The sequence below is a fragment of the Dendrobates tinctorius genome, unplaced genomic scaffold (genome assembly GCF_039654945.1).
Source record: "Dendrobates tinctorius isolate UK_male_01 unplaced genomic scaffold, ASM3965494v1 ptg000068l, whole genome shotgun sequence".
Lineage (NCBI taxonomy): Eukaryota > Metazoa > Chordata > Amphibia > Anura > Dendrobatidae > Dendrobates > Dendrobates tinctorius.
The window spans coordinates 14,590,502-14,610,335 of record NW_027361736.1 but is presented as its reverse complement, the minus strand read 5'-3'; positions in this window follow the sequence as shown (position 1 = coordinate 14,610,335).

The window sequence follows — 19,834 nt, the reverse complement described above, 5'->3', positions numbered from 1 at the left end:
CACGAAGGAGTGACACCTGTGAAAGGCTCAAGCTGCCTGACATACAGGCAAGGACTAAAGAACCGTAAGGAATTGAGGGTAAACTGATTAAATTTGCTGATGACACAAAGCTAGGAGGGATAGATAATAGAGAAGAGAGAGAGAGGATTCAAAAAGATTTAAATAAACTGGAGAAGTGGGCAGCAACTAACAGAATGGTTTTTAACAGGGAGAAATGCAAAGTACTACATCTGGGCAATAAAAATGAAAAAAGCATATATAGAATGGGAGGAATAGGGCTAAGTGACAGCACATGTGAAAAAGACTTGGGTATACTAATAGATCACAGACTGAATATGAGTCAACAGTGTGATGCAGCAGCAAAAAAGGCAAATGCAATTCTAGGATGTATTAACAGAAGCATACAGTCTAGATCACGTGAAGTCATTATTTCCCTCTACTCCTCTTTGGTCAGACCTCATCTGGAATATTGTGTCCAGTTATGGGCACCACATTTTAAAAAAGACATCAACAAACTGGAGCAAGTTCAGAAAAGAGCGACCAGAATGGTGACCGGTCTGCAAACCCTGTCTTATGAGGAAAGGTTGCAGGATTTGGGAATGTTTAGTTTGCAAAAGAGAAGACTGAGAGGAGACTTAATAGCTGTCTACAAATATCTAAAGGGCTGTCACATTGTAGAAGGATCAACTTTATTCTCATTTGCACAAGGAAAGACTAGAAGCAATGGGATGAAACTGAATGGGAGGAGACACAGATTAGATATTAGAAAAAACTTTTTGACAGTTAGAGTGATCAATGAGTGGAACAGGCTGCCACGAGAAGTGGTGAGTTCTCCTTCAATAGAAGTCTTCAAACAGAGGCTGGACAGACATCTGACTGGGATGATTTAGCGAATCCTCCTTTGAGCAGGGGGTTGGACCAGATGGCTCAGGAGGTCCCTTCCAACTCTACGATTCTATGATTCTATGAACAGAGGACTGAGCATAGCTTTAGACCTCATGGGACAGCGTAGAAAGGAGGCCTCCAACCCATCTGGCTTAGTGGATCCTAAATTACTTCCAGGCTGGCTGGATCTCCATTACCATCAGTACTCAGTGCCCTGGTTTGCAACTCAAAATGTGAGTAAAAGCGTAAAGACTGCACCCCGCTGTGTTCTCCTGTTTATTTGCTGCGTCACCTCAGCCCTGCATTACATCCATCATCACCATCTTTTATAATATAATTTCCCTGAGACTTAGCTCTACCTGTGGAGAGCTGTACCAACTCTGCTGCATCACCATCAGCCTCAGCGGTCTTTTTAAGCAGCGTCGGCTATCCCTTGCCGAATACCACAGGTGGCGTCACAAACTATATCTTATATAGGGTCCAGGATCCAGCAGGATGATGAGGAGCTCTCCTAGCCAGCGTCCTCTCCAGATCACGGCATAGCCACGCCCCACCTTGAGATTGTTGATATCTTTCAACAATTTTGGTTCTCAAGTCCTCACAGTTCTCATCTTCTCTTTATGTCCTCCATGCTTAGTGTGGCACAGAGACATACATTGCAAAGATTGAGTCAACTTCTCCCCTTTTTATCTGGTGTCAGGTGTTATTTTCATATTGCCCCCAATTGGTTTTAAATTCTGCCTTAAAAAGAGCCTCAAAACCACTGCAAAAAGTGAATATAATCCACAGCAATCCTACACAATGATCCCCCACTTATCGCGGGCATTACATTCTAAACCTCCAACACGATAGTTGAATATCCCCCAAGTAAGAAACTTACATTTATTTTAGCATTTATATATTTTAAGGATTTACAAACCCCTCCCACACACTTATTTACCATTACCAGTCCCTTATTAATCGGCCCCAGTTCCTTATTAACCTTTTGCACCTTTTTATAAACACTACTTATGTTCATAAACAAATTCTACATGATGAAGATGATGAATTAGCTGTGTAGTACTGATGATTGAAGGTGATGAAAATGGGATGAATGTACAGTACTGTACTGCACAGCATGGAAGAGCATTACAGCTCTCCTATTGGCACCACTTCATCAGGAGCTTCTTCAGGTGAGGCAGTAGTATCTTCAGCCTCATCCGTAACTTTTACTACCACTAAATGCGTAACCAACCTCTTGTTCGAGTGATGAACATAGTCATGGAGAGATGCTGGTTCTGCTTCTTATGAACCATACGGAGGTCCTATTCCTCAGCCAATCGATGAAGTACATTGCCCATTATGACCATGGTTACAAGTCGATCAAGTGTTGGGCCAACCTCCTCCTCTTCTTAAACCCGTTGTTCAAACTGTTCCTCATCCTCTTCTTCACTTGCTGAAGGGTGTTTCCGTCTTCAGTAGTCATGTCACTGAAGCCCTCTCCTCCCGGTATTTTCACCAGCTTCACAGCCTAATCCACCGCAGAGTGATACATTTCATCAAGAGAAAGTCTGACACATCATTTTCTTTATGGTTTTTTGAACATTTTTTCAATATATTTTTTGTTTTTAACCCCTTCACCCCCAAGGGTGGTTTGCACGTTCATGACCGGGCCAATTTTTACAATTCTGACCACTGTACCTTTATGAGGTCATAACTCTGGAACGCTTCCATGGATCCCGGTGATTCTGACATTGTTTTGTCGTGACATATTGTACTTCATGTTAGTGGTAAAATTTCATTCAAATAACTTGCGTTTATTTGTGAAAAAAATGGAAATTCGCAATTTTCCAACTTTGAATTTTTATGCCCTTAAATCACGGAGATATGGCACACAAAAAACTTGATAACTAACATTTCCCACATGTTTACTTTACATCAGCACAATTTTGGAACCAAAATTTTTTTTTGTTAGGAAGTTATAAGGGTTAAAAGTTGATCAGCGATTTCTCATTTTTACAACACCATTTTATTTTTAGGACCACATTACATTTGAAGCCACTTTGAGGGGTCTTTTTGATAGAAAATACCCAAAAGTGACACCATTCTAAAAACTGCACCCTTTAAGGTGCTCAAAACCACATTCAAGAAGTTTATTAACCCTTTAGGTGCGTCACAGGAATTTTTTTGAATATTTAAAAAAAAAAAATGAACATCTAACTTTTTTTCACAAAAAAAGTACTTCAGGTTCAATTTTTTTTATTTTACCAAGGGTAACAGGAGAGATTGGACTGCAAAAGTTATTGTGCAATTTGTCCTGAGTACGCTGATACCCGATTTGTGGGGGGGAACGACTGTTTCGGCGCATGGCAGAGCTCAGAATGGAAGGAGCGCCGTTTGACTTTTTCAATGCAAAATTGGCTGGAATTCAGATCGGACGCCATGTCACGTTTGGAGAGTCCCTGATGTACCTAAACAGTGGAAACCCACTACAAGTGACCCCATTTTGGAAACTAGACCCCCCAAGGAACTTATCTAGATATGTGGTGAGAACTTTGAACCCACAAGGGCTTTACAGAAGTTTATAACGTACAGCAGTACAATTAAAAAAATCATATTTTGTCCACAAAAATGATCCTGATGTGCCCAAGCAGTGGAAACCCCCAATTCTAACTCCAACCCGAACCCCAACACACCCCTAACCCTAATCTCAGCCCTAACCCAAGCCCTAACCCTAACCCTAGCCCTAACGGAAAAATGGAAATAAATACATTTTTTTTATTTTATTATTTTTCCCTAACTAAGGGGGTGATAACGAGGGGTTTGATTTACTATTTATGGCGGTTTTTATATTTGGCAGCTGTCGCACGCTAAAAGACGCTTTTTATTGTAAAAATAGTTTTTGCATCACCACATATTGAGAGCTATAATTTTTCCGTATTTTGACCCACCGAGTCATGTGAGGTCTTATTTTTTGCGGGACGAGTTGACGTTTTTATCGGTACCATTTTCGGGCACGTGACATTTTTTGATCGCTTTTTATTCCGATTTTTGGGACGCAGAATGAACAAAAACCAGCGTTTCATGAATTTCTTTTGGGGGAGTGCGTTTACACCGTTCTGCGTGCAGTAAAATTGATAAAGCGGTTTTATTCTTCGGGTCAGTACGGTTACAGCGATACCTCATTTAGGTCGTTTTTTTAGGTTTTGTCGGTTTTATGCAATGAAAACTATTTTATATAAAAAATAATTATTTTTGCATCGCTTTATTCTGCGAGCTATAACTTTTTTATTTTTTCACTGATGATGCTGTGTGGCGGCTCTTTTTTGTGGGACAAGATGCCATTTTCAGCGGTACCATGGATATTTATATGCGTCTAGTCAGTGGGCCTCACACAATCCATAAGTGTCCACAAGTGTGTGCAGAAATTCAAAATCTCCCTTATCCTCTAGTCACTTTGGTCACAGCTCTGCCATCGAGCCTGTGACAGAGCGCTCAGATACTAGTCAGTGGGCCTCACACAATCCATAAGTGTCCACAAGTGTGTGCAGAAATTCAAAATCTCCCTTATCCTCTAGTCACTTTGGTCACAGCTCTGCCATCGAGCCTGTGACAGAGCGCTCAGATACTAGTCAGTTGGCCTCACACAATCCAAAAGTGTCCAGTGTCCACAAGTGTCTGCAGAAATTCAAAATCTCCCCTGTCCTATAGACACCTTGTACCTTGTTTTACATTACTATATAGTTTGTTGGATTTTGTCTACATTTCTACCAAAAATGAGGAAGGCTGGTGGAAGAGGCCGTGGAATTGGGCGGGGGTTGGCAGCTGGTAATGATGGTGTTGGCGGTGGATCTGATGGTAGTGGCAAGAGCAAAATAGGACCGAATGCAGGAGGTGTTGAGCCTGCGTCATCGTCTGGCTACATAAGGCCTCGAACGCTTAGTTTTCTAGGAGTTGGCAAACCGCTTTTAAAGCCAGAGCATCAGGAAAAAGTTTTGTCTTACATTGCTGACTCAGCCTCCAGCTCTATCACCTCCTCTTCTTCAGTTGTAAAAAGTAAAAGCACTGAGTCGTCATTGGAGGCTCATGTTCATGAACCACACCTTTCCTTGTGTCCTTCACCCCAACCAAGATTGAAGGATGACGCAGGCCATACTACTGATTACTCCATGGAGCTGTTTTCACATACCATGCCTGGATTATCAAGTGAAATGGTGAATTACCCAGGCCAAGATGAATCTGACATCGAGTGCACTGATGCACAGCCGCTGATGGATGATTCTGCTGGTACATTCACTCAGAGCACTACATTGTCCTCGCAGTGTACAGAGCCAGATTCTGACCCTGATGAGACTCAGGTGCCCCTTCCCGCACACTATACCACCATACACGGTGACACAGAAGAAGGTGCACATGACATAGAAGAGGAGGTGATGGATGACCCAGTTGTTGACCCAGATTGGCATCCATTGGGGGAAGAGGGTGCTGCTTCCAATAGCTCAGATAAGGAGCATCCACAGCAGACATCGACATCGCAACAGCTGTTATCTGGCAGGCCCGGAGCACTCCAAAGACAGGTTCCAAACATCAAAAGAGTTGCTGGACAGCTTGTCCAGAGGGTCAAAAGATCACAGCGTGCTAGGCCGCAAAATGTCTGCCAAAGTAGGAAGAGTGCAGTGTGGCACTTTTTTGAACAAAATCCTCATGATCAGGCCAAGGTTATCTGTAAGAAGTGCGCAAAGACCTTTAGCCGAGGGAAAAATCTGAAAAATTTGAATACCAGTCGCATGCTTAGACATTTAACCAGCATGCACTTGCAAGCGTGGACACAACACCAAACCTCAAGTGCCACATGTGCAACTGATCACAACGAAGGTAGTCAGCAACGCTACATTGTTTCCCCCACTGTAAGCCCACCGGTTAGCACAGCAGCAAATGTTGAGGTGTCGTTGCAATGCCACAGCAGTCAGGGAATCCCACTGTTATATCAACGAAAGACTGATTCTAGGCCATCAGAAAGAACAACAACAACTCCATCACCATCATCAACCTGCGCTTCATCAGATGACAATTTTTTTGTTCATGGGGGGGGAGGCAGCACAGTTAGGGAGTTTTAGAAAGTAGCATATGTTCATGTTGGACATTCAGCTGATGCAAAAGGTGAAATAGGTCAAGTCCCAGGAAGAGGTGGACCAAAGCAAGCCATTTTTCTGTCACCCTATGTGTCATCAGGGGATGGTGGGACAAAATCCTTGGAAACCCATGCGTGGTTCATTTTAATGAAGGTTAGATCATCCACATTTTGGGTTGACAGACGGGTCCTTTTTTCTGTCAGGATTGATCCAGCTGCACTGAAGACTCTTTCCGATAGCACACTTGCAGCTGGGCAAGAGAGCTCCTGTAAGGCATATTGTGCCAGTTCAGGCTAGGTGTCCAGTTTAGCAGCCCAATAGTCAAAGGGGAATGACCTGTGTGGTAGAACATCGATATGGGAGGAAAAGTAGTTTGTAACCATAGTTGACAACTGCTGTCTCCTGTCACTTTCCATCGATGCAGTATTACCAGTTGTGTGAGCGGTACTTGAAAAATCAGTCCACAACATTGTCATGAAACCCCTGTCTCCAATGCCACTTCTGCTGTGTGCACCACGAACACCTCTGCCAAGCTGCCCCCGGCCCGTACGGCTCGTGTGAGAACCATCACCGCTGCTGTGTGCTGGGAATGCCTCAAGCAACCGATTTTCTAGAGTTGCTTGTTTATTAGCCAATATTAGGTCAAGGTTGTCCTGTGGCATGATGTTTTGTAATTTGCCTTTATAGCGTGGATCCAGGATGCTGGCCAACCAGTAGTCATCATCGTTCATCATTTTGGCAATGCGGGGGTCCCTTTTTAGGATCTGCAAGGCATAATCTGACATGTGGGCCAATGTTCCCGGTGTCAATGATGCACTGCGAGTGCTGGTTGGAGGAGCACTTTCTGGCAAATCCACATCCCTCCAGTCACGCACAAACCCTGTACCAGACCTTGCCACGCCAACATTTTCACTTGCCCCACGAGATGCATCCTCCTCTCCTAAGTAATCATCCCCATCATCCTCCTCCTCCTCCCCTTCTTCCTCCACCTCGTCCAGGAGAGGTCCCTGAGCAGACAATGGCTGAATGTCATCAAGGATTCCCTCCTCCTCTTCCTCCTCATCAACATTGGCTGCAGAAGCCTGCTCCTTAAGGTGCGTCAAAGTTTGCATGAGCAGACGCATAAGTGGGATACTCATGCTTAGGATGGCGTCGTCTGCGCTTACCAGCCGTGTGCATTCCTCAAAACACTGAAGGACTTTACAGAGGTCTTTCAGCTTCGACCACTGCACACCTGTCAACTCCATGTCTGCTCTCAAAGTGCCTGGCCGTGTATCCTCCCACAAATGCATTATGGCCTGCCTCTGCTCGCACAGCCGCTCCACCATGTGCAGGGTGGAGTTCCACCTTGTTGCAATGTCGATAATGAGGCGGTGGTTGGGAAGGTGGAGCAATCGCTGCAGCTTCTGCATACGAACGGAGTGTACAGGCGACCGGCGGATGTGCGCACACAGTCTTCGCACCTTCTGGAGCAGGGCTGTTAACTCCGGATAATTTTTGAGGAAGCACTGCACCACCAGGTTCAAGGTGTGAGCCAAGCAAGGTATATGGCCGAGTTTTGAAAGGGCTATGGCTGCCACAAAATTATGGCCGTTATCACTAACTACCTTGCCTGCCTCAAGATGTACACTGCCCAGCCATGACTCAGTTTGTCGCTTCAAGTACTCGGCCAGCACCTCGGCGGTGTGTCTGTCGCCCAAACACATCATCTGCAACACAGCCTGCTGACGCTTTCCACTAGCTGCTCGATAGGGGGACACCTCGTGTGCAACAGTGGCAGCTGCAGATGGAGTGCTCGTACGACTGCGCTCTGTGGACGAGCTTGCGCTTCTGGAGGAGGAGGAGGGTCGAACGCCTACAGCCAACTGTTTCCTATACCGTGGGCTAGGCAGCACTGTCCCACCACTGCTGTCCCCTGTGGACCCTGCATCCACCACATTAACCCAGTGCGCAGTGATGGACACGTAACGGCCCTGGCCATGCCGACTGGACCATGCATCAGTTGTGAGGTGCACCTTTCCGCTCACTGACTGCTTGAGTGCATGGAGAATGCGGTCTTTCACATGATGGTGGAGGGCTGGGATGGCTTTGCGAGAGAAGAAGTGGCGACTGGGTAGGTCATAGCGTGGTACTGCATAGGCCACGAGTTCGCGGAAAGCTGCGCTTTCCACCAACCGAAAGGGCATCATCTCAAACGAGATTAGTTTGGCAATGTGGGTGTTCAAACCCAGTGTGTACGCGGATGAGAGACTGAGTACTTTCTTGACCTACTCATAATGTCTGGGAGGGTGAGCTGGACTTGAGAGCTGCATATGGTGGAAGTAGCGGTGGACAGGGCGGACTGAGAGAGGGTTGATGATGGTGATGGAGTTGTTGTTCTTTCTGATGGCCTAGATGGCACCTGAGACTCATCAGGGTCAGAATCTGGCTCTGTACACTGCGAGGACAATGTAGTGCTCTGAGTGAATGTACCAGCAGAATCATCCATCAGCGGCTGTGCATCAGTGCACTCCATGTCAGATTCATCTTGGCCTGGGTAATTCACCATTTCACTTGATAATCCAGGCATGGTATGTGAAAACAGCTCCATGGAGTAATCAGTAGTATGGCCTGCGTCATCCTTCAATCTTGGTTGGGGTGAAGGACACAAGGAAAGGTGTGGTTCATGAACATGAGCCTCCAATGACGACTCAGTGCTTTTACTTTTTACAACTGAAGAAGAGGAGGCGATAGAGCTGGAGGCTGAGTCAGCAATGTAAGACAAAACTTTTTCCTGATGCTCTGGCTTTAAAAGCGGTTTGCCAACTCCTAGAAAACTAAGCCTTCGAAGCCTTATGGAGACAGACGATGATGCAGGCTCAACACCTCCTGCATTCGGTCCTATTTTGCTCTTGCCACTACCATCAGATCCACCACCAACACCATCATTACCAGCTGCCAAACCCCGCCCAATTCCACAGCCTCTTCCACCAGACTTCCTCATTTTTTGCAGAAATGTAGACAAAATCCAACAAACTATATAGTAATGTAAAACAAGGTACAAGGTGTCTATAGGACAGGGGAGATTTTGAATTTCTGCACACACTAGTGGACACTGGACACTTTTGGATTGTGTGAGGCCCACTGAATATCTGAGCGCTATGTCACAGGCTCGATGGCACAGCTGTGACAAAAGTGACTAGAGGATAAGTGAGATTTTGAATTTCTGCACACACTAGTGGACACTGGACACTTTTGGATTGTGTGAGGCCCACTGAATATCTGAGCGCTATGTCACAGGCTCGATGGCACAGCTGTGACAAAAGTGACTGGAGGATAAGTGAGATTTTGAATTTCTGCACACACTAGTGGACACTGGACACTTTTGGATTGTGTGAGGCCCACTGAATATCTGAGCGCTATGTCACAGGCTCGATGGCACAGCTGTGACAAAAGTGACTAGAGGATAAGGGAGATTTTGAATTTCTGCACAGCGCTATGTCAGAGGCAGAAATTGGCTAGTTTATCACAAACTACAAGGTGTATGTTGAATTGGGCAGAATAGGAATCTCCCTAGAGTGCAGGTCTGTAAGAAGGGAACATGTCCTCGACTTATTCTCACAGAGTGACACAGTTAGCTTCACTGTGGCTGTGATAACAGCCGTTACACGGTACTGTGTGAGGAGCGTACACCGCTGTATGGTGTGAAAAAATGCACGCTCAGTACCTCAGCAGGACAAAAAAAAAAAAATTGGGATTGCTTTTAAAAAAGCAGTTTGCAGCTCAGTACCTCAGAAGGACAAAAAAAAAAAAAAATTGGGATTGCTTTTAAAAAAGCAGTTTGCAGAGCAGTGGGTAAACAGCAATGCAGCTGTCAGGAAGCCTTAGAAGGCAGCCCAACAACCAACACCACTGATACACCACAATATAGCCTCCCCTTGCACTGCACACACAGTAACTGGTGTGTTGTACAGGCACAATCGCTAGCAGCAGAAGCAGTTTTTTTTTCTTCTTCCCTGCCTAACGCTCTCCCTACAGAATCAGCAGCAACCTCTCCCTATGCTAAGATCGGCAGAAGTAAGATGGCGGTCGGCGTGCATGCCCTTTTATACCCCCTGTGACGCCCACCAAAGCTAGCCAATCACTTGCATGCCCTTCTGAAAGATGGTGGTGACCCGTGCCTATGTCACCACGTTGCCCACAGTGTCCGTGGATCCTGATTGGCTGAAAAAGCAAAACAAACTTTTGAAACGCGACTTTGACGCGTAAGTCGCCGACCTCGTGGCCGACCTCATCCTAGGGTCGGGTTTCGTTTCATGAAACCCGACTTTGCCAAAAGTCGGCGACTTTTGAAATTTTTCGACCCGTTTCGCTCAACTCTACTGCTGAATAATGTATGTGTGAAAAAATAATCTAAGGCTGAACCTTCTGTAGTGTATCATAGACCCCAGATAGCGTTGCTGATGGGGAAAGTGAGTGTCCACACTGAGGGTGGATGGGTGAAGCAGGTAGGAAGCCCCCTTATGGGTACTAGACCCATGAGACAATAGCTCCTTTGTGGACATCAGCTGACCCTGTGGCAAAAGTTATACCATTTACAAAAGGGGGAAATTGATATAGAAGGTTTGCTTTCATATCCCTTTAATACTTCAATTGCCTTTTGCCTATTATTGCTAGAATTATTCTTATGACACTGCAGACTATTAGTCTCTGTTTCAAGGAGACTATACTTGTTATCATATATGTCCTCAATAGTCAGCAACAACATGTTCTGGGTACATGGTAAACAAGGTATGACCCTGAGGGGTGGGGGCTACATGAGCCACATTTGTTGTAAATGGTATAAAATATTGCCTTGTGTTTCATTTCGTCAGATGAAGTGATTTTCCCACGACCCGTGTGCAGTCTCTTTTGTCTCCAATTGCTTGTAAATTAAGGGCGTAAAAAACTGCTAATTCAGACTCACTGGTCATCTGGCATACCCGACTTTGGTCAGAACGAAAACAGCTACGACAGCTTCAATTCAATTCAGTCTGTTTTTGGAAGCCTTATCTCTCCTGATGCTGGGTATTGTAACCAAAGAGCGTGCATACCCCCCTCCCTACCTGTCTGCTGAGGCTCCCTGGGGGGGCTACATGGGAGGCTGTGTGGGGCTCATGCAGTATATGGGGAGGCTGTGTGGGGTCTCATGCTGTACATGGCGAGGATGTGTGAGGTTCATGCTGTACATGGCGAAGCTGTGTGAGGTTCATGCTGTACATGGCGAGACTGTGTAGGGTTCATGCTGTACATGGGGAGGCTGTGTGGGGCTTATGCATTACATGGGTAGGCTGTGTGGGGCTGCTGTGTGGGGCTCATGTTGCATATGTAGTAGCTTGTGTGAGGCTCATGTTATGTATATAAGGGGCTGTGGGGGGTTAAAGATATATAGGGGTTTAGCATATTTAATTCTGCTCAATATTAAGTGATACAATTAATATTAATAAATTAATATTGAGAATTAATTTCAAGCTATTGGTTCTGCCTTCCACAACAGTCATGGTCTCATGTGGCCCCTCTAAAAAATTAATTGCTCACACCTGCTTTATAGTGAGTCTGACCCATAGGCAGCACGTGTCCGGCACCGGCTGTACGATCTAAGCCCAGTATGTTTGTCTCTTTAACACTGCAGCGTCACAGAGAAAAACTTTTCTGACTTCTCCCCTCCTGCTGCCAATGACTGGTTGCACGCAGAAAGAAAATTGTCCCTCAGTGGGAGCAGATGGGGAGAAGCCACCAGGGACCCACCTGTCTGACTAGTCACCTGTGTGACCTCAGTCCACGGCGGCTTTCAAAGTAGGTTTTTGCATGAAATGCCGCAGCGTGTCAGAGTCAACCATACCTGGCTGGAATGATACAGCCAATGTCTGATCCATGCGGCCTGTGGATTGAGCAGCTGGCATCAGCCATCAGATTACCTTTAAGATCCCATAGGTGCCAGTTATGTCACATGGTTGACCATTATCCTTATGTCTTTGAAGAGAGCTATAACTCCCAGCATGTACAGGAGCTAATATGGCATGTTGGGAGTTATAGTTCACCACAGGAGTAATGATTTTCTTTTGCATTAGTGGCATGGGAGCAGAGAGGACACTTTTTTTTTGTTAATTCTAAGGCTATGTCCACACGTTGCCGCGGAAATTTCAGCGGGAATGCCGGAATTCCATTCCGCAGGAAATATGCGAGAAAATCGCATTTCAATTTCTGCCTATTTCCCACGGAAAAACTAGCAATTTGCAAAAGTAATTAGCTTGCAGAATGCTAGCGTTTTCCAAGCAATCTGTAGCATCGCTTGGAAAACTGATTGACAGGTAGGTCACACTCGTCAAACAGTGTTTGACTATTAAGGAAAGAGAGCGCACATAGGGCGATAAAAGTGATTTTTTTGGGGGTGGCAAATACACGGTTAGTGCACTCACCTTTAAAGGTTGTGAACTGTCACAACCCCTTGCAGAATGTGAAAGGAACCAGTGGTTGCTGTAGACACCAATGTCGCAAAGGAGGAAAAAAAGACCGGGTTTTTCAATATATCCACGCTGACCACACAAGGACAGAAATATTCTTCATAGCTTTATTGTGCCGATGCGTTTCATGGCATATCTGCCACTTCCTCAGGGCCAAAGAATTACAGAATCTGATTACAGCAGTGGTTTTATACAAAACCTTCATTACATCACAATTACATGCAAAAAGACATCACTTCCTGTGGAATTACCCCCTCCAATGTCAAAATGTCATACACCAGTCACAATAACTTTATATCAAGATCTAACCTCTGATAAAACACATTAAACATCTAAAAAATCAATCTTTAATTTGAAAAAGTGTATGAAACCTATATTCACTACATATTAAAATTTGATAAAAATAGAATTGACTAGAATCAAACCCACAGATTTTCGGCAAGCCAGAACACTTAAGGCCTCCCATTACCATCATACTATCTCTCCACTTGTTAGGATTGTTGTGGTTTTATATAAGCCCTTCATGACATAAGACCTACATGACATCACTAACAGACAAAACATCACTTCCTGTGAAAACTCCCCCTCCAATGTTAAAATGTCAAACCTATATAAATATAACCTCTGATAAAACACATTGAACATCTAAAAAATCAATCTTTCATTTAAAAATGTATGAAACCTATAATAAATATATATTACATTTTTATAAAGATATAATGACTGGACTCGAACCCACAAGGTTTAGGCAAGCCAGAACCCTGTAGGCTTCCCATTACCATTATGCTACCTCTCCACTTGCAAGGAATGGTTATGTAATTTGGAATTAACCGATTGTTTGGTAAAATTCCCACTAGGTGTCCGACATCCAATAACGGACCCCCATGTGAGAACGCTGACACGCCAGGTCAGGGAAGGAAATCCGTTGGGCCGCTAGGGACAAAGAAACATGAGAGAAAGCTTATCAAAAAATATCTACCAACTCATTGAGGCCTTTAGGATGAATGGTATCTAGTTTACATATCCAATACAGTTCTCTCTTATTTAGACACTGTATTCTGTTTGGGGTATCTGCTGGTATATGATCTATGGGTGTAACTCACAGAGAGGCTTTATTCCCGTGTTTTTCAAAACAATGTCGAGACAAGCCATGTTTCAGATATCCTTTAGAGATATTGTGTCTATGTTGTGAGCTCATCCTTAGATGTAGAGGCTGTGTAGTGCGTCCCACATATTGTTTCCCACAGCAACAATCAATTAGATAAATCACAAAACTGGATTGACATGTTAGCTTAAAATTAATGTTATATACTCTATCATTATCACTATTTGAATAAAAGGTATTTACATTATCACTAATGCATAAACACAAGCATTTTTTGTTTTTACATTTAAAGGAAACTCTTATGTGCTTCTGTAAGGTACTTTTTCCTGCATTCGGGGCTTTTTTGTCTCCCACATTCCTAATTCTACTGGGGGCTAAAATGTTTTATAGGGATGGCGCCCTCCTAAGGGTAACCACTGGTCTAGTTGGTAATACTTTCTGAAAGACTGGGTAATTTAGTAGGACCTTTCAGTGCTTCTGTATTATATTCCTGAGAAAGTGCCATTTTGGGAAGAAAAGGTTGTGATGAAATTAGTGGTATAGTATTCATCTGTAGATTTTTTATTGTCTGTCCCATGTATTAAACTACTTTGTGAAATTCCCTTTGCCTCTGAGTATGCTTTTTTTACTAATTTTTTAGGGCATTCACGCTCTAAAAATCTCTCTCTTAGACATTTACTTTGACATTTCTGTCCTTGTGTGGTCAGTGTGGATACATTGGAAAACCTGGTCTTTTTCTTCCTCCTTTGTGATAGTGTTTGACTAGTGTGACCAACTTTTTACTATTGAGGCTGCCTATGAAGCATCAGTAGTAAAAAGATCTAATGTTAAAAATAATTAAAAAAAATAAAAAATCGTGTCATTCTCACCTTCTGACGTCCCACGCAGCGTTCCCGATCATCGCGATGCTCCTGGCAGGTGCCGTTCCCATTTGATGACATCGCAGTCTCGCGTCACTGCTATGGTATCGCGAGAATGCGACGTCATCAAAGGTCATTGTCACAATGCATCACTTGGAACGGGACCTGCCCGGAGCATTGCTGAGGCCTGGTGACGCTGCGAGGGACATCGGAAGGTGAGATTATCACCATTTTTTTATTTTAATTCTATTTTTTACAGGTATATGGTACCCAGAGCCTGGAGGAGAATCTCCTCTCTTCCAAACAGTGGGTACAATCCGCAAATGTTCTGCTTACTTTTCGCATGGTGAGCATAGCCTCATGCGGAAAGAAGGCAGAACAATGCATTCCTATGTGTGCGGAATTCCCGCGATTCCGCACAAAGAATGAGCATGCTGCGTATCTTTCTGCAATGCAATTCCGCCATGGAAAAATCCGCAGCATTAGGAAAGCATGAGCGGAATGCTATATGATTGCATGGGATGCTATTTTTTGCGGCAAAATCGCACGTTGAAAATCGCAGCGAAAACGCAAAAAAATGCTACGTGTGAACACAGCCTTAGGGTGTGTGCACACGCTGTGGATTATGCTGCGAATCCGCAGCAGTTTTGGCCCTGCGGACCCGCAGCAGTTTCTGCTGCGGTGTACACTACCATAATATCCTATAGATATCAAAAACCGCAGTGCAGATTTTTCCACGCGGATTTGCTGCGTTTTCTAAACCGCAGAAAAAAATTGACATGTCAAATCTTTCTGCGGATTCGGCTGCAGTTTACCATCTCCTCCACTGTAGAGATGATAGACCGCAGGGCAAAACCGCAGGCTAATCCACAGGTAAAACTGCAGGTCTTTTGACCTGCAGATTTATCTACGAATTTTACAATATCCTCGCAGCCTAATCCACAGAGCATTCCACAGCATGTGCACGTACACAAATGCCTGCCTCTTAACAGCTTCTTTCTTCCTAGGTGCAACTCCTGTGCTGCTGTCTGGGCTTCTCTGTGCAGTGCACTCAGCTTATCAGATGCTTGTTAACCCCTTCTGGTCATGCAAGCTGCGCTAGACTTGAGGAAGTGGACGTCTGATGTACTGATCACTGCAGTAAGAAGCAGGACCGGAACTCCAAGCAGCACAGCACTGAGCACATTGAGTCTCCTCCTCCCCTTGCCCTATCTCTGGTACGTCACTGCATCCCGGATCAAGAGTTGGACATCAGACCGCAGCCACAAATTTCATGTGGCGGCCGTGATTTTTAGCAGCTGACAGCGTGAAGAGGATTACTGATCGTGCGTCCCACTACAGGGTTCGGCCGTTCTGGCATTTTCCAGAAATGCCCGATTGCCAGTCCGGCCCTGGGTGTGATAAGCTGCAGTAATGTGTTTTAGCTTTGGATGCAAATGTGGTAGGGGCCGGGCTACGGGGGTGGACTGGTCTCCTGACATACCTGACTTTGGTCAGAAGGAAAACAGCTACGACAACTTCAATTCAGTCTGTTTTTGGAAGCCTTATCTCTCCTGATGCTGGGTATTGTAACCAAAGAGCGTGCATACCCCCCTCCCTACCTGTCTGCTGAGGCTCCCTGGGGGGGCTACATGGGAGGCTGTGTGGGGTCTCATGCTGTACATGGCGAGGATGTGTGAGGTTCATGCTGTACATGGGAAGGCTGTGTGGGGCTCATGCTGTACATGGGGAGGCCAGCCAGATCAGCCATAGCGCCTAGCCAGCCAGATCAGCCATACCGCCTAGCCAGCCAGATCAATGGGGTGACAGATGTTGCAGCCAGATCTCCCTCACGTCCGGCACTCGCCGCCTTCACTTTATGTGTACGGCCTGGAGAGGACGCATTAGGCTTCTCCAAAACAAATATGACACAATGTACAAATTCAGGTACAATTTGCTGTTACATGTTGGCACTAACCTTCTAAGCCCAAGGGAAGGGCAGTCCTGCAGCCATGGTTCCCTAGAGGTTTCCACCACAGGGGGTTTTTCCTCTCCTGAGTGCTGAAGGACGATTCTTCGTGAGTCGGGGGTTCTGCCATTTTCAGTGTCTCTTTCATAGTAATTGGCTGATTCTAAATTTCAGACACTCAAAGAAATAATAATGATGAGATTTGGAATAAAATTCGGTCAATTTAACATCCAATAAAAGTGTTTTGTGTGTTTCTTTCACAATCTTCGGTTGGTGAGATTTTGTTGGGGATCAGGATCCAGCATCTATGACCAAGCCATGAAGCCAGATTATGAAGTCAGAGCAATTTAACCCTGCGCTGGAAGACAGGACGGAGCAGAGATGACAAAGTGTGACTGCACAATTAGCACAAGTTCACCCCGTTCCTCCCATTCAGATACACGAGGGGATTCAGGGCCGAGTTGGGACTAAAAAGCAGCCCTGGCACACAAAATTCACCAGCCCACATACAATAAGTGTCCTCAACCCAAATCGTAGAACACTGATAGGTCATGTAGGATTTTGCTTTATCCGTTACCAGGGCCGAAACAAAGTATTTTGGGTGCCCAAGGCAGATGAAGCCTAAGGCGCCCATTTTGCATTTCTACCCAGCTAATTCTTCCCTTTTCCATTAGGTCTATGACATCATGTGATTAATAACTGATGAGCTGAATCCTTCTAAGTCAGGCCCATATACATTTGTATCTGATGAACCTACAACTCCCAGTATGTCCTTAACAATGGTAAGGAGATGCAGGGAGTTATCAGTCTTTATGTGACGTCTGCCTGCGGTCTGGACTGCAGCCAGACAGCACCCCGAGAAACACTGAGACCCTTTACCCCTATACAGGGATCTGGATTTATAGCAGAGCCCAGGAGGCGCTGTCTGAATAGGAGCAATGACCAGAGCAGGACAGTCGCCAGAAAGGTGTTCCAATACAGGACACAGAGGCAATGATATCCGAGACTAAACCAGTCAGGCAGAAATGGTATAAAGACAGTAGACAGTAGCAGAGTCAGATTCCAGGTCGAAGCCAGAGTCATAAACCGGGAGGTCAGCAGAGGTACAGAATCGTTAGGCAAAAGCAGAGTCAGAATCCAGGCCAAAGTAAGAGTCATAAACCAGGAGGGCAGCAGAGGTACAATGTCGTTAGGCAGAAGCAGAGTCAGAATCCAGGCCGAAGTCAGTGTCATAAACCAGGAGAGTCGCAGAGGTACAGAATCGTTAGGCAGAAGCAAAGTCAGAAGTCCAGGCAAAAGTCAGCGTCAGTAAAACAGCAATTCACACAGTAACACGCAGGGGAACCAAGAATATATCCGGCGGCCTGCAAGAGCAGTCCCAAGGTATTTAAGGGATCAGGTCATCCCTTACAGGCCCGTGGCCTGATGATGTCATCCGGACCGCCCCCAGGACCAGGCTGGATGGTAATGCACCAGCCCCTTCATGACTGACCGAGGAGCGAAGCCTGCGTCCAGCGGACGCCTGCGCAGGAGCCTCATGACTATCGCCGCCACCACTCGGGGTTGAAGCACAACGCCTCCCAGAGACCAAGGCCGAGACTGCAGGCCACGGGTCAGACGGTGATAGGACAGTCCGGCGCCTCCTAGTGGTCGAGGCCGGAACAGCAGGCTCTGAGTCTGACGGTGATGTGATAGTCCGGCGCCTCCTACTGGCCGAGGCCGGGACAGCAGGCCCCGAGTCTGGCGGTGATGTGATAGTCCGGCGCCTCCTACTGGCCGAGGCCGGAACAGCAGGCCCTGAGTCTGGCGGTGCCGTGACAGTACCCCCCCCCTCTAAGAGGGGCCTCCGGACCCTCAAAACCCGGTTTGTCAGGGTGGAGGAGGTGAAACCTGCTAATCAACCGCTTTGCACGAATGTCACTAGCGGGGACCCAGGACCTCTCCTCTGGGCCGTAGCCCTTCCAATGCACCAAGTATTGTACCGAGTTTCTCACTAGACGGGAATCAAATATGCCTTGGACCTCGTACTCTAAGGCGCCTTTGACCAAAACTGGAGGAGGAGGGGACCGGACGGGACGAATTGGGGAGCGGTATACCTTGAGGAGGGACTTATGAAAAACGTTAGGAATTTTAAAAGACTGCGGGAGTTTTAACCGAAACGCTACTGGGTTAATTACCTCTAATATTTCATATGGTCCGATGAACCTGGGACCCAGTTTGGCTGACGGTACCTTAAGTTTGATGTTTCTTGTAGAGAGCCAAACCTTGTCACCAACTCCCAGGTGCGGCCCCTGGGATCGTCGTCTATTGGCTGCCGAAGTCTGTCTAATTTGAGCCCCTTTTAAATTAGAGTTTACTTCGGACCAAATAGTCTTTAGACGATGTATACTTTGCTCAACCCCTGGGATTTCCGACATCTTTGCCGAAAATGATCCAAAGCGCGGATGTAGACCGAGGTTACAGAAGAAGGGGGTGGTTTTGATGGAGTCTTGGTATCTATTATTGAGAGCGAACTCTGCCAATGGCAAATGTTCCACCCAATCTGACTGATGTGCTGAGACATAGCAGCGGAGGTATTGCTCCAGCGTTTGGTTGGCACGTTCAGTTTGACCATTCGTCTCGGGATGGTATGCCGAGGAAAAAGACAACTCAACACCAATACGTCTACAGAACGCCCTCCAGAACTTCGAGACGAACTGGGTACCCCTGTCGGATACGATATTTGCCGGAACGCCGTGCAGACGTACAACATGAAGAACAAACAACTTGCTTAAGGTTTCAGAGTTGGGTAAGCCGGACAGGGGAACAAAGTGAGACTGCTTACTGAACCTGTCCACCACCACCCAAATACAAGTTTTCCCCTCGGAAGGTGGCAGGTCTGTAATGAAGTCCATGGAGATGTGGGTCCATGGACTTTCAGGGGTGGGCAAGGGCTGAAGCCAGCCGGCAGGACGGTTATGGGGGACTTGGCGCGGGCACAGACTTCACACGCTGAGACGTACTCCTTGCAGTCCTTGGCCACCGTTGGCCACCAAAAGTTCCTGGTTACCAGCCTAGTGGTATTATTAAGACCAGGGTGGCCTGCCAGGACGGAGTCGTGAGATTCTTTTAACACTCGTAAGCGAAAAGTAGCTGGGACGAATAATTTTTTGGGGGGCGTAGAGTCAGGAACTTGTTCTGATGACCTACGGATCGCCTCCAGAAGGTCCAGAGATACTGCCGACACAACAATGCCATTTGCCAATATGGGAGCTGGTTCATAGTCCTCGGTGTGTGTGTGACAAAAGCTGCGGGAGAGGGCATCTGCCCTCACATTTTTGGTTCCGGGGCGAAAGGTGATTAAAAAAAAAAAAAAATCGAACCTGAAGAAAATCAAGGCCCACCTGGCCTGCCTAGGGTTTAGTCTTTTAGCCGACTCTAGGTAGGTTAGGTTTTTGTGATCG